General features: G+C 37.1%; 1 pseudogene; it reads left to right on the top strand.

The window, feature by feature from the left end:
• The first annotated feature begins 1,052 nt into the window (after nucleotides 1-1,052).
• Nucleotides 1,053-9,192, top strand: LOC123761097 (folate receptor gamma-like; annotated as a pseudogene).
• Nucleotides 9,193-13,592: the final 4,400 nt, after the last annotated feature.

Here is a 13,592-nt window from a genome sequence, read left to right as displayed (position 1 = left end):
AAAATTGATTGGCTTGTGTGGAGGCCTTCACACTCCCTGAGCGAGCCATCAAGTAACTATAAAAAGGCATATATCTTAACTTTCAATTCAGTTATATTTATGCCAAAGTATTAACATGCAGCTTATATTTATGTCTTTATGATGACATAGAAAACTTCGTTTATTACAATATCTAGATTAAATTAACATTGATCTTCGGAAGGTCATAGTTCCCATATCGGTAAGGAGAGCGTCGGCCATGAAGCCTTGTTTAAAGTATGAATATTTTTCCTCTCTAATAAGGTATAATCTTTGTGATGGATTCACAAAAACTATTTTATATCTGCCTTTCTGATAACATATACAAATATAATCTTTATTTGTGAATATTTGTTAATTAAGCAATATATCAGAGGGCGTGTAGGGTTCGGTGTTCAATGAACGAAAAGGACTGGATCACTGTGTACAGGAGGCTGATATGGCAGCAAACACTCTCCTGGCGACCATATTTCTTGGATAAGTCGCTCCGCACAATTGTCGCTTGGACCGTCGACTTCCTATGGCGTCACCTCTCACATATTTACGTCTAATTTCGTTATGAAATTAGATTATTTCAGAGTAAAAATAGGTTTGATCATGTTCTATGTGTAGCACCAACATTATAGTAAGTAAATATGCCATATTTCTTCATTACTTACGTAATGCTAGGACGATTTGGGTAGTTTTGGCCTGATTTGGGGTGATTGGGGTAATTCTATGGACCGCTCCACACTACCGGTGTTAATGATGGCAGCTTTCCGTCACACTCCCTTGACCTTCGTCAGGTAATGAAAGGCGGCGGGGAGGTGTGGTTTCAAACTGCTTGATGTCTTTGAGATTCGTTGTATGGTGTCCGCGGTGTCTTGGCGATACAATTGGGTTTTATATTCGTTTGGGGGAAACTTTGTGGTATTGGTGTAGAAAGGACTTCCCCAAGGGAGCCACCATCTCTAGTAGTCTCGACATGGCCCAGAAGCCGGCGGCTTGTCTGGAGTTACTCTTTTTCTCCAGACTTTGAAAATCTGTTCTCAAACATGGCCAAAGTATTGCCATCAAACTTTGCACCTCACACTGCCACAGCTTTCCCATATAATTTTCAGACTTCAAATAAAGTACAATGAGAAATAGAGTGAAGCGTTCTATTGTTAATTAAATCGTGATGTTCCTAATCGTTGACTACCTTTTAATCCACTTCTTGAATCTGTGCATCTATGGTCTAAACCTCGACTGGCCATTATTTATTAAGTTGTCTTATTCCTCCCCAGAGAATGCTAGCAAAATATTGATGCTGTGAACTATTGATTAAACTATTTCTCTACCAAAAAATCTTTTAATGTCTCAAAATTGATGTGAATTTCGTAACTTTGACTAACAAATGGTCCTATGGTAAAGTATAAACCCTAGATTGTTGCTGTTGAAAATAACATTTTGTTTACTTTAATTTGAAAGCAAAATTACCTTTTTATAACCTGAAAGTGTAAAAGTTTGCTATACTACCTAGAAGTCCATAACTATTACTAGGTTAAAAAAAACTTAAAACTAATTGAACTTTTGCACTTAGTGTGTAAACAAAGTTCTTGAATATACACTAGTTAGGACAACTTGAATTTACTTAAATCTGGTATGTCGTCTACTTGAAAGTAAAGTCCTTGGCATGTGCTCGAACCTTAATAATGTGCTCCGGAGAGTGCGAGACATGTACTGTACTTAGTCATTTGCTATACTAAAGTTTATTTTGGTGATTTTGTATACTGTGTAAGGTCTATAGACATACTAGTTTGTCCGTGACAAGCTAGTCCAGAAACTTCAATAGATGACTTTTACCTAGTTTTTTATCTTTGTCCTAGAATGTTCTGCTTAACGTTGGTCGTGACCATGACCATGGCTCAGAAGTAGAGAGATGTGGATACTCTAATAAACACTTGTATAGATTCTAAACATCACTAAAGTGCACCAGGACCAGAAGGCAGTCTGTTTACTACGGTATGGATAATTTCTTTTAACGTCTTGCTTTTTAATGTACAATATTGTCACTACAGTAGATTAAAAAAAAAATCTGAAGCTTTCAAAAATATGCTTTTAGCTGTAAAGAGCTTTTGACAGTAGTCAAACTTGATATCCTTTCTACCTAAATGATAAATTGCTTAACAGAAAGTACCTCTTTTTATTTGATTTTTTTAGTGTCATCAGTGGAAGAATAGGTCCTGCTGTACAGAGAATACTACTAGACTTATTCACGAGTCTAGTCCTTACAACTTCAATTATGACCACTGTTCTCGAGTAGAGTCCATGTCCTCGGAATGTAAACGGCATTTCATGCTCGATCACTGCTTTTACGAATGTTCACCCAATGTTGGCCCATGGGTCGTGTCGGTAAGTATTGCAGAATGTCTAAATTCTATATTTTAAAGGACTTTTATTTAACTAGGGTTTCTGCATTGTTTTAATAACTTAAACATGTTTAAACAATTATTTTTAATCATTAAAAATTTAACATTGTGCAAAACTTAAAAGGCTATTTTATAAAGTTTTTATTTTGGTATTCTGAAAGTGACTTCCTCTAAGCATTTAAATGGCATAGTGGCTTTTTTTTTTTTTTTTTTTTTTTTTTTTACCAAAAAATAAATTTGTCTAGACATGTAAGAGATTTGGCTCGCTAGTTCCTTTTGCAACGTTAAATAAATTTTCCCTGCAGGAAAATCGCTCGTGGCGGCGGGAAAGATACTGGGGAGTCCCTCTGTGTGCCATTGATTGTGAGCTTTGGTTTACTGCGTGTGCCAACGATGTCACTTGCACAGACAATTGGACCAACAATTTCAGGTGGTTGAATATGACGGGTGATTGCCCAACAAAAGGAAGCTGCTTGACAAATTACTGCCCCGTAAATTCTACCTGTCAAACATTTAAAGAAATCTATAGGACAGCCCGGAACTTCTGTGAAAAGGTATGTTGAACACAACTTTTTTTTTTCTTCCCTCCCCACCTTTCTTGATTCAAAGTTCAGTGTATTATTGTCCATGTGACTTCCCAATTTTATATTTTCCAAATGCCCTAAAATTGGCTATTCAATGTTGGTTTAAATTCATAGGCCTAGAGAGTAGACTGCCCTCTTAATATTTTTCCTACCAAGATGGGAAAGGGGTTACTGAACATCTACAAATATCACAAAGATTGATGTGGCTTGATTGTTTCCAAATTTCAGTTTGGCAACTTTAATTGTTAAAATATTTTGATGCTATTTTCTTAATAGTACCTGCTATAAGACTCTGCCTCCTGTGTACATGTCTATTGATACCCAGTAAAGGTGGTATCCCTTCCATATGACTTGCCAGACTGGCTTAATTATTACTAAAGTTGTTTATGCTTAACTATGCAACTTTTTTTCCAGCCTTCTCCTTAAACACTTACTCACCCAGTACCTGGTAAGGTTAAATGGTGTGCTTCAAAATTACCACTGTACAAGTGCATTTTTTCTCAATCAAGAAATGAGTTCATAAAAGTTCCTAAAGTCTTGCATAAACCATTCCCTTTAGTGAAGTTTAAAATATACCTGTACTTTAATACCTGCATTTTTATACAAAGTTGACTCTTCATTCTAGGTGTGGGACAATGCTTGGAAATATGCTGAACCGACAACACCATGTATGCACCTAAAGTTCAACCAATCTGCCATCAATCCAAATGATGCTGTTGCTCTACATTATGCACAGATTATAGCTGGTTCCCAGATGCACAGCTGCAACCTAATGTGGTTTAGTATACAACTTGCTGTTTGGGCATTTATCAATAGAATATTGACAGTTGCATCCTAGACTTGGCTTGTTGCCATAGTTCATTAATTAGCTCTTTACTTTTGACTATAAACTTGCCCTTGCTGAGGGGAAAAGATTCTATTAAAATGTTTACAAAGAAAAAAAAAATTCTGAGTGTAATATCCTGATCACATGAGTAATAGTGTGCTGTATTCTGGTTCTGCCCTTGTGCCTTGTCTACCTCTATTAAATTATCTGAAATGTGCCAGAAATAAAATGCTTCTTTATTTCTATCAGACATCACCCAATGAAATTTTGGTAGATTCTCAACCACATTGGAGTTGTCAAACTTGCAGCCAAGGCCATTTTACTTGTTCTGTTTCACACGTCCCCTCTCCCCCTTAAAAAAAAGTTAGTTTGGAAATCTGCCCAGTCATGTTCTGTGAATGTTGGCAAGGTCGTGGGCCTTGTTAAAACTAACAAACTGCACACCATCTCTTTTTCTTGTATAGTCTTTAATATTCTTTAATATAGTCTTCTTTATTCTTTAGTATTTTAGTATTCTTCTTTATTCTTCTTCTATTCTTTAGTATAGTCATTAATATTTAGATTATTCAAGATAATGGACAGATGGTGCTAGTCTTCCCAGCTTGGTGCTACCTTTTGATGACTGCCACAGATTGGAGAGATTCTTTCTCTGGACTAAAAATCTCTCGCTTCCTCATTACATGTCCCATGCATTGTCCTGTCCCTGCCACCATCTCTCCCTCCTTACCAAACTAGGAAGACCCTCTAGGCAATTTTTTCTTTCTTAAATTCTGCCATCTACATCTTGGTAATTTTGTGGCCACAGCTGCTGTACACCCTTCTCCTTGCTGCCCAATATTTAACAATTGTAGAGTGGATACAGAATTTAAAGTGTGTACATCAATCATCCACCCAGAATTGGCCAATTCTCCTTGCATATAGGCCAGAAGACTACTCTTCTGGCATGTCCTTGTAAATTCCTCCTCCATATTCTCCTTGGACCAAATGCATCCACAAAGTGCACAATTTTTTGTTGTTAAATTCTGGTAGACTGACTTGCATTCACTTGCCATACTAAAAGGTGATCTTTCTGCACTTTAATATACCTGGGTTGGTGGGGAAAGGGTGACCTTTACCTCTAAAACTTCAAGAATTGCCTTGTCAGGAAAAAAATGGGGCAAGTTTCATTTTAAGACCTTACTGGAAACTTGCTACTACCTTTGTCTCTCTTGCTTTCATGTTAAATTTGTCCTTTTACTGCTATAAACTTGCCCTGCTCAATGCCATTCTTCGCTCCATCTCGTACTATCCCACATGTGGCAGAGAATGCTTTTCTTTAGGTTCTGACTGTGCTTACTCCTAGTGCATAGCCTGGAAGTCCCAGCACACGTGTAGATTTTGACTGAATTAATTCGACAAAATTTTTGCCCAAGTCTGAAATCTTGTATTGGGTCAGGTGAACACTGAAGGTGATCTATCCTTGGATACCTGGATAATAATTATTACAAATGGATAAAAATCTCCAAAGATGGTTACACACTTGCAACCGAATTCAATATCTGCTTTCTGTAAATTGGTGTCGACCTTGCCAGAAAATTACTAAAGACCCAGACAGATGTCACCAAGTCGCATCAGCAGCTATCCTATCACTACTCATCTTGCCAGTCAGCCCGACAGACATTCGTAATTCAATCATTTCAATCACAATCATTCACAATCAATCGCAATCACTAATTCAAACCACAGCTGGGAACATATTAGTGAAATAGTCTTTGGTATGAGTGTTGGGGGGGGGGGCCCCCCTCCCCCTGCTCTACCCATAGCGCTGCTATTCAACAAATCTGTCTTATTTTTACTGATATCCTCAAAGCAAGAGTGAGGCCATCTCAAAAGGGGCAAGACAACTGAGTTAAATTACAGACCAATATCAAATCTACTGATGCTTTCAAAAATTTTCATTTGATGGTGCTACATAACCTTCCTGGTTTGGTGCCTTCTTTTTGATACTTATTTTCAAAAATATTTGAAAAATCGCTTACTGACTGCTCTATTTCTACTTTGAAAAACTTGACATTATTAAATCCCTACCAGTTTGGTACTCTTTTGGGAATGGATGCCAATGCCATTATTAGGCTGCTCAATATAATCCATAAAGCCCTTGTCAGAATAAAGTTCCCAATTGGCCTCTTTATTGACCTGTGAAAAGCCTTTGATATTGTAAATCATAACTACCTCTTAAACTTTACCATGGTATCAGAGGCCTAGCTCTGGATTATTAGTTCCTTTCTTGGTAATGCACCATTATGTAGCCATCAATAACTTGACCCCCCCCCCCCTATCTACCATTGACAGTAGGAATGCCACAGGGCAGCATCTTGGGGCCCTTTATTTCTTATATCAATGATTTGCTAAATGTTTGTAACATTCTTAAACCTATACTATTTGCTGACAATACTACCTTTCCTCTATTCTGACCCAAACTTGCCAAATATTGTCGATAATGAATTAATCCACTCGTGGATGTCTACCAACAAACTCGCTGAACATAGATAAGGCCTAATGTACTATATTTTATTTGGTAGTAAATTGCCAAATGAAATCCAACTTCAGGTAGACAATGTTAACATTGTCAAAAAAAATAAGGGGGAAAAGTTATACATAGCCTATACATAGACACGACTCAACTTCAGCACCCACATAACGCAGCCAAAAGTCTTAAATGGTTGGTATATTTTCCAACATAGATTGTTCCCTCATTCTGCTCTTCGCATTGCACTGGGGTAATTTATACCTCTTGCATACGGTATCTGTGCATGGGATTCAACCACTGCAAATTATCTAGAGCCCATCATCACTCTACAAAAATCTATCGGAACTATAACTCTCTTCAGACAACACGCTTCACTATTGTTTAAGTCCCATAAGGGGGCCAGGAAATGAAATTTTGCACCTTGCTCAAACGCTTTCAAATTATTTGTACATAATCTACTAGGCACATGCTCCAACTTTATCTAAATAATCGCCAACGTAACGTGGAAAAACAAAAAATGAAAAATATTTGTAGAAGTATTAAAAATTTAAGATTTTTAAATGAGCATCAAATATTAAATATCACAAATTGTTCATTTGGTGTTATTAGGCTCTCAGAAGAGCATATAATCTTCATTCTTATTAGTTATTATTATAGGATTCAGTATAGTTTACTGTAAAAAAAGTCAAATATGGCATTTGATATATGCGCCAAATTGTATACCAAAAAATTTATAACTCGACATTTAAGGTTTATGAAAAAACAATGAAATAGGATTGTAGAACAGACGACTGCGCCCATTTTATGTAAAAATGGTGAGAATCGGTCAAACTGGATTTTTGATGCCGACTCAAAGTGGAAACTCTAGTTGTAAAGATAATTGAATTTGAAGTTAATGACAATGAATAAGGTAGTTCTAATTCATTAATTTACTTGTATGTTTTAATAAACATGGTTTTTTATTCGTACTTGAATATGTGAGTTGTAGATCAATGTGTTGAAATGAAGTAAAGAAAAAATGAAGAAAAACAGATATAGGGATAATTATAATGATTTAGGGGATGTATGTATACTTTATATAAGTGATAAAGCCCTATTCTGGTCCCTAATTATCAAAAAAAACCTAAAGAGACAAAGAAAATGGTTTGAAATCTGAAATATCACCTCTCCCCCCCCCCCCCCCCAAAAAAAAAAGTCCAAGTACCAAGTTTTGCCAGTTGTGGCTGATGTATTTGTTGACCAATTAAATTCTAGTATCTTGACATAGTTAAGGACGGGTATGCACTCTACAGGATGTAAAAATTGCAAAAAATCAGATAATACACAAAGGAAGACAAAAAAAAATTAAAAAAAAATACATTTGTGGACACTGGTGAAAATAACAGATATTTAACATTGGGCATTGTATTTATATGATATATATAACAAAACAGAGCATAATAACATACTTATTATTATTTGTTTTATTATGTATTACTCAGCAATGCTATAAAGGCACCAACTGCATATCCACTTTGTGAACACTTCTTACTACTATCTTCTTCTTTGAGTGTCGGACAGGTGCATCTCTTTATTACTGCATTATCCATCAGTTCCAATTAATAGGAGCTGTTCTTTTTTAAAAACATGTCTAAAATCAATAAAATCAATATTGGGATGAAACTTTCATGATGCTGAAGCCAATAAGTTGGAATTTTGTTAAACATTTATTAGTAGTTTTCACAATTTTAATATTTTTTGATTACTGGGCCCCTTAACATGCTAAACATACTCACTCCACACATTCTCATGTGCTATTTACATGTACAAAACCTTGTTCCTAAATGCTAATCTTGATCTGAAACGTTTCCTTGGCAGGTGTAATAGAACCCATGAGCACAACACCAGAAATAAATATATCTTTGATATCCCAAAAGTCAAACTAAATCTGTGCAAACACTCCATGGAAATAAAAGGATCCAGTCTTTGGAACTCACCCCCTGATGAATTAAAAAATTGTCCAACCTATTCCCTATTCAAAAGTAAAACCAAAGAGTATCTAATTTCATCCTCATAGTTTCCTACCTCATGCTTCAAACTCAAACTTCATCTTGTACTACAGTACCCACTTCCCCAATATTAGTACTTAATACATATATCCTTACCAGTGTAATCATTGCTGTCAACTTATATTGTACTTATTTGTTGATATATATAACCATGCTACAATGTACCTTTTTTCATCTTGCCTAATAAGGACCTGGATCGAAAAGGACTGATTAAGGATCTGCCCGAAACACTATGCGTGTTAGTGGCTTTGCATGAATGTAAAAATACCAATCTTATGTAATCTCAACAACACATTGTACCTTCTTGCATTTAGATTATTATTATTATTATTATTATTATTATTATTATTATTATTATTACTGTATTATTATTATGTGCCTCTGTAACCCTTTCCACTGCTGCCCACAGGATGGGTATGGGGCATATAATAAATTAACTAAACTCATGATTGTTCATCCTGTCAGTGAATGTGTGTTATGCACACAACACATTTAGATATATGTATATGTTATGTTGACTGTCAGCTTGACAGGTCATTACAGTGGTGATTTTGCATGCCATTATATTGACTCTCTAAGTATTCAGAAGGAACTCTTGTATTTCCCTTGAAACCAGCAGTGTTAGGAAAGCCGCTTGTCATTTACTGTCTAAGAAAGTGTTAATACAGGATTGGCCACAAGTGAACCATGTGATCGGTCAATTAAGGCATCCCGATGTCTCTCTAATGTGATATTAGCTTTTCTAACATCAATCATAGAATAATGTAAGCAACCTATATATTAGTAAGTAAGTTCTGTAAATAAACATTAGGTTTTATGACGGTGTTTGTGTAAAACCTTATTATATAATGCCACCCAACTAAAGTGCCCTCGGCACATACAGCCCCAAGCCCAAACGCCTTCAAACCTTCAGCTATACAAATTTTGGTGAGGACCCATTTCTTGCATTGGAGTGATTCTCACGACCAAAGTAATTTGGAATCAGGTGAAGCCTGTCAATATGGATTACCCAACAGAAGGGTCAGTTTCTTGGCCTATTCCTAGACAAGAGACTCAACTTCAGCACCCACATACAACACATAACTAAGAAAGTCTCTAAAACAGTTGGTATACTCTCCAAAATCAGATATTATATACCTAACTCTGCTCTCATCTCACTATATTATGCACTAATCTATATCTATCTTAATTATGGTATCTGTGCATGGGGTTCAACCACTGCAAACCACCTCAAATCCATCATCACTCAGCAAAAATCTGCTGTCAGAATAATAACAAACTCTGCTTTCAGACAACACTCAGCCCCCTTGTTTAAATCCCTCAACATGCTAAACAAACTCACTCCACACATTCTCTTGTGTCACTTATATTTACAAAACCCTGTTCTTAAATGCAAACCCTGCTCTGAAACTCTCCCTGGACACATGTAATAGGACCCTTTATCACCACACCAGAAATAAATATCTCTTTGATATCCCCAGAGTCAATCCCCCAAAATAAAGGGACCTGGTCTATGGAACTCACTCCCTAATGAATTGAAAAGCTGTCCAACTTTTGCCTCATTCAAAAAAAAAAAAAAAACTAAAAATTACCTAATTTCATCTTCATAGTTTCCTACCTTGTGCCTTAAAATTGCACTGTATCTAGTGCTACCCAATCTTTATGTACCTAATCCAAACAACTTTACCATTATGATCATTGCTGTCTTCTTATATGTGCTATCAATATGCTGTTTTGTGCCTATTAATCTTTGTTAAATTACTATCAAGCTATCAATACAATCAATCAGAGCTACCGATGTGCTTTAATATACCTACTAATCTCTCTCATCTCATTTTTTTCTTGCAATGTATCTGTTATCATTTTATTAATTCCTCTAGAATTTACCTACTTAAAATTATCTGTTAGATTAAGGACCTGCCCAAAATGCTGCGCGTACTAGTGGCTTTACAAGAATGTAATTACCATGCTATGTATCCTCAAAAACCCAATGTACCTTCTTGTATATAAATATAAATAAAAGGACCCTTACTCGACCAAGTACTCTCTGGGCTTGCACACATTGTTCCTGTATTGCTAAACTCAAACTGATAATTATTAAGCCATCAGCATCAAAGTAGTGACATTGCACATCACCACTTTGACGGGTAACTTGCCATTGCACGTAATTAAAGTTAAAGTAAAGTAAAAGTCCACAACTGTACTATGTTTTGTATGTTTTTTTTAATATACGATCAATTATTATTAGTCAATACCCTTAATAGATTTGTTAATGGATATATAGCACTGACAACTGTATAGATAATTATTTAGCTAATGACAAACAAGTACATCAAAGGAGCTTTTAATACAACAAGCAATTGCAATTTTAGTGAAGCTTGCATGTATGGGATCTTGTATGAGATTACTCAGGATCTTGTGCCAACATCAGAAAAGGGCAACAGTAATCAAAGGATCTCTGTAGTACAGTTGGGTTCTTTCTCGACTCAGTCGGGAGTCCTGGGTTCGAATCTCGTGCAGGGTAGAAATGACTCGGCATGTTTCCTTTCATCTAATGCTTCTGTATACCTAACAGTAAACAGGTACTTGGGAGTTAGTTAACTGTTGTGAGTTGCATCCTGTGAAATGGTAGAATACTAGAATGGACAAAGCAAAGGTTAAATGGTCGTTCAAAATGGAAATGAATCTGACTGGAGAAATTTGATGAGTGGAGTACCGCAAGCTTCCATCTTGGGGCCAATCCATTTTTGTCATAAACATCAATGACATATATGGGAATATTGCAATCCACACCATCAAATTTGCACAAGACACTAAGATCTCCAGAAATCTGATAAATCTGATAAAGTAAGAAGCGAAAATTATATCCAGACTTTACAAAGAGATGAACATGAACTTCTCAAATAGTCGGAAGACTGGCAAATGATTTTTGATATGGAAAATGCAGCACCTTACATGTGCTGCATTTTCCGTCTGGCCAGAAAATTTTCGGGGGGTTATGGGCCGCCTCCGTCTGGTCGCCCCCCAGGCCAGACGGGGGCGGCCCCAGTGCTACAAATCGGCATCTGTAGCGCCCCTTAACCCCCCCCCCTGCAATTTTCATAAAGTCAAATCTGAAATAGAGATTGTGTTTACCGTAGATATATTTAGCAGTGTCAGTGGTTCGAAATATTACATTTTCCGAGAAAGAAAGTGGGGGAGGCGAAAAATGTTTGAATAGAGGGAAGGGGGAGAAAGGTGGAGAACGGAGATTAGAAAAGAGGGTGGAGAGTTAAGGAGAGGGGGATTTAAAAGTTGAGAGAGAGGAAAAACCTAGGTGACAAAAACCCAGGTACCCTATCTTTGCATAATATAAAATCATAATAACAACATGTAATCATATAATGATTAGTATATGATTATGGACTAATCACATGGACTTTGTTGAAACTTTTGGCAAGGTACCACATGAAAGACTAGGAAGGAAACTACAGGCACTTGCAATAAGTGGGAGAATACTGGAATGGATAAAACAATGGTTAAAACAATGAAAACCCGAGTCGTGCTAAATTAGAATAAATCTGACTGGAGAAATGTGGTAAGTGGGGTACTTTTGTCATTATACATCAATGACAGAAAATATTACTCACCACATAATCAAATTTGCAGATGACACTAAGACTTATGGTAAAGTGGGAAGTGAAAATGAGATTGAGACTTTACAAAGAGATCTACATGAACTCCACAAATGGTCATAAGAACGGCAAATTCGTTTTAATATCGATAAATGCAAGACCTTGCATATGTGGGGCATAACAATCCACGTCACAACTAGCAAATTAACAGAATTCATTATTCATCATCAACCTTGCAGCAGATTGTCGGATAAAAGGACCTTACCTTGAGGTTACCTTGAGGTGCTTCCGGGGCTTAGCGTCCCCGCGGCCCGGTCGTCGACCAGTTGGCCCCTTCATTGTACTCCCATTCTGACCCCCTCACTGTATTCTCATTCTGGCCCCCCTCATTGTACTCTCATTCTGCCCCCCCCTTCACTGTACTCTCATTCTGACCCCCTCATTGTATTCTCATTCTGCCCCCCCTCACTGTACTCTCATTCTGACCCTCTCACTGTACTCTCATTCTGGCCCCATCACTGTACTCTCTCATTCTGGCCCCTCACTGTACTCTCATTCTGGCCCCTCACTGTACTCTCATTCTGGCCCCGTCATTGTGCTCTCATTCTGGCCCCTCACTGTACTCTCATTCTGACCCCCTCATTGTACTCCCATTCTGGCCCCCCCTCACTGTACTCTCATTCTGACCCTCTCACTGTACTCTCATTCTGACCCCCCTCACTGTACTCTCATTCTGGCCCCATCACTGTACTCTCATTCTGGCCCCTCACTGTACTCTCATTCTGGCCCCTCACTGTACTCTCATTCTGGCCCCCCTTCACTGTACTCTCATTCTGCCCCTCACCCTCACTGTATTTTCATTCTGACCTTCCCCCTCACTATACCTCCTTCAGTTTTGTTCCTCGTTAAACCCAGCTCATTCTGACCCTCACTATCCTAGAACCAAGTCGACTCTCATAGCCTGAAAGGTTGAGGATCACAGGAACAACACTGCAAACCAGACATGACAAGGCGGATCTCATCGAAACTTTTAAATTAATCAATACAATACAACAATACAATTTTATTTAGGTAAGGTACATACATACAATAAATATTTACAAGGATTGTTTAACTTATAGGTAGAGCTAGTACATACAATGCCTAAAGCCACTATTACGCAAAGCGTTTCGGGCATGATAAACTTAAATGACAAGCTTAATACTAATTGAGCATAATGAGTAGAATGAAAACAAGAAATGAAAACATAGATGAAAAAGCAGCACAAATACAATTATGTCGACAAACAGCGCTCTTTAAAGAAAAAAACAGACATTGGTTGACAATAGAAGGGTAAGGTAGGTTACAGGGAATTTATTAGGTATAGCTTCGCTTTTAACTTAAACTGGTTGAGAGAGGTACAGTCTTTAACATGGTTGGGAAGGTCATTCCACATTCTGGGCCCCTTGATTTGTAGAGCATTTCTAGTTTGATTAAGTCGTACTCTAGGAATATCAAAACTGTATTTATTTCTGGTGTGATGCTCATGGGTTCTGATACAACCTTCTATGAAGCTTTTGAGATCAGGATTGGCATTATAGTTTAGCGTTTTATATATGTATAA

Source organism: Procambarus clarkii, chromosome 22, assembly GCF_040958095.1.
Source record: "Procambarus clarkii isolate CNS0578487 chromosome 22, FALCON_Pclarkii_2.0, whole genome shotgun sequence".
NCBI lineage: Eukaryota > Metazoa > Arthropoda > Malacostraca > Decapoda > Cambaridae > Procambarus > Procambarus clarkii.
This window is presented reverse-complemented; position numbering and strand designations above follow the sequence as displayed.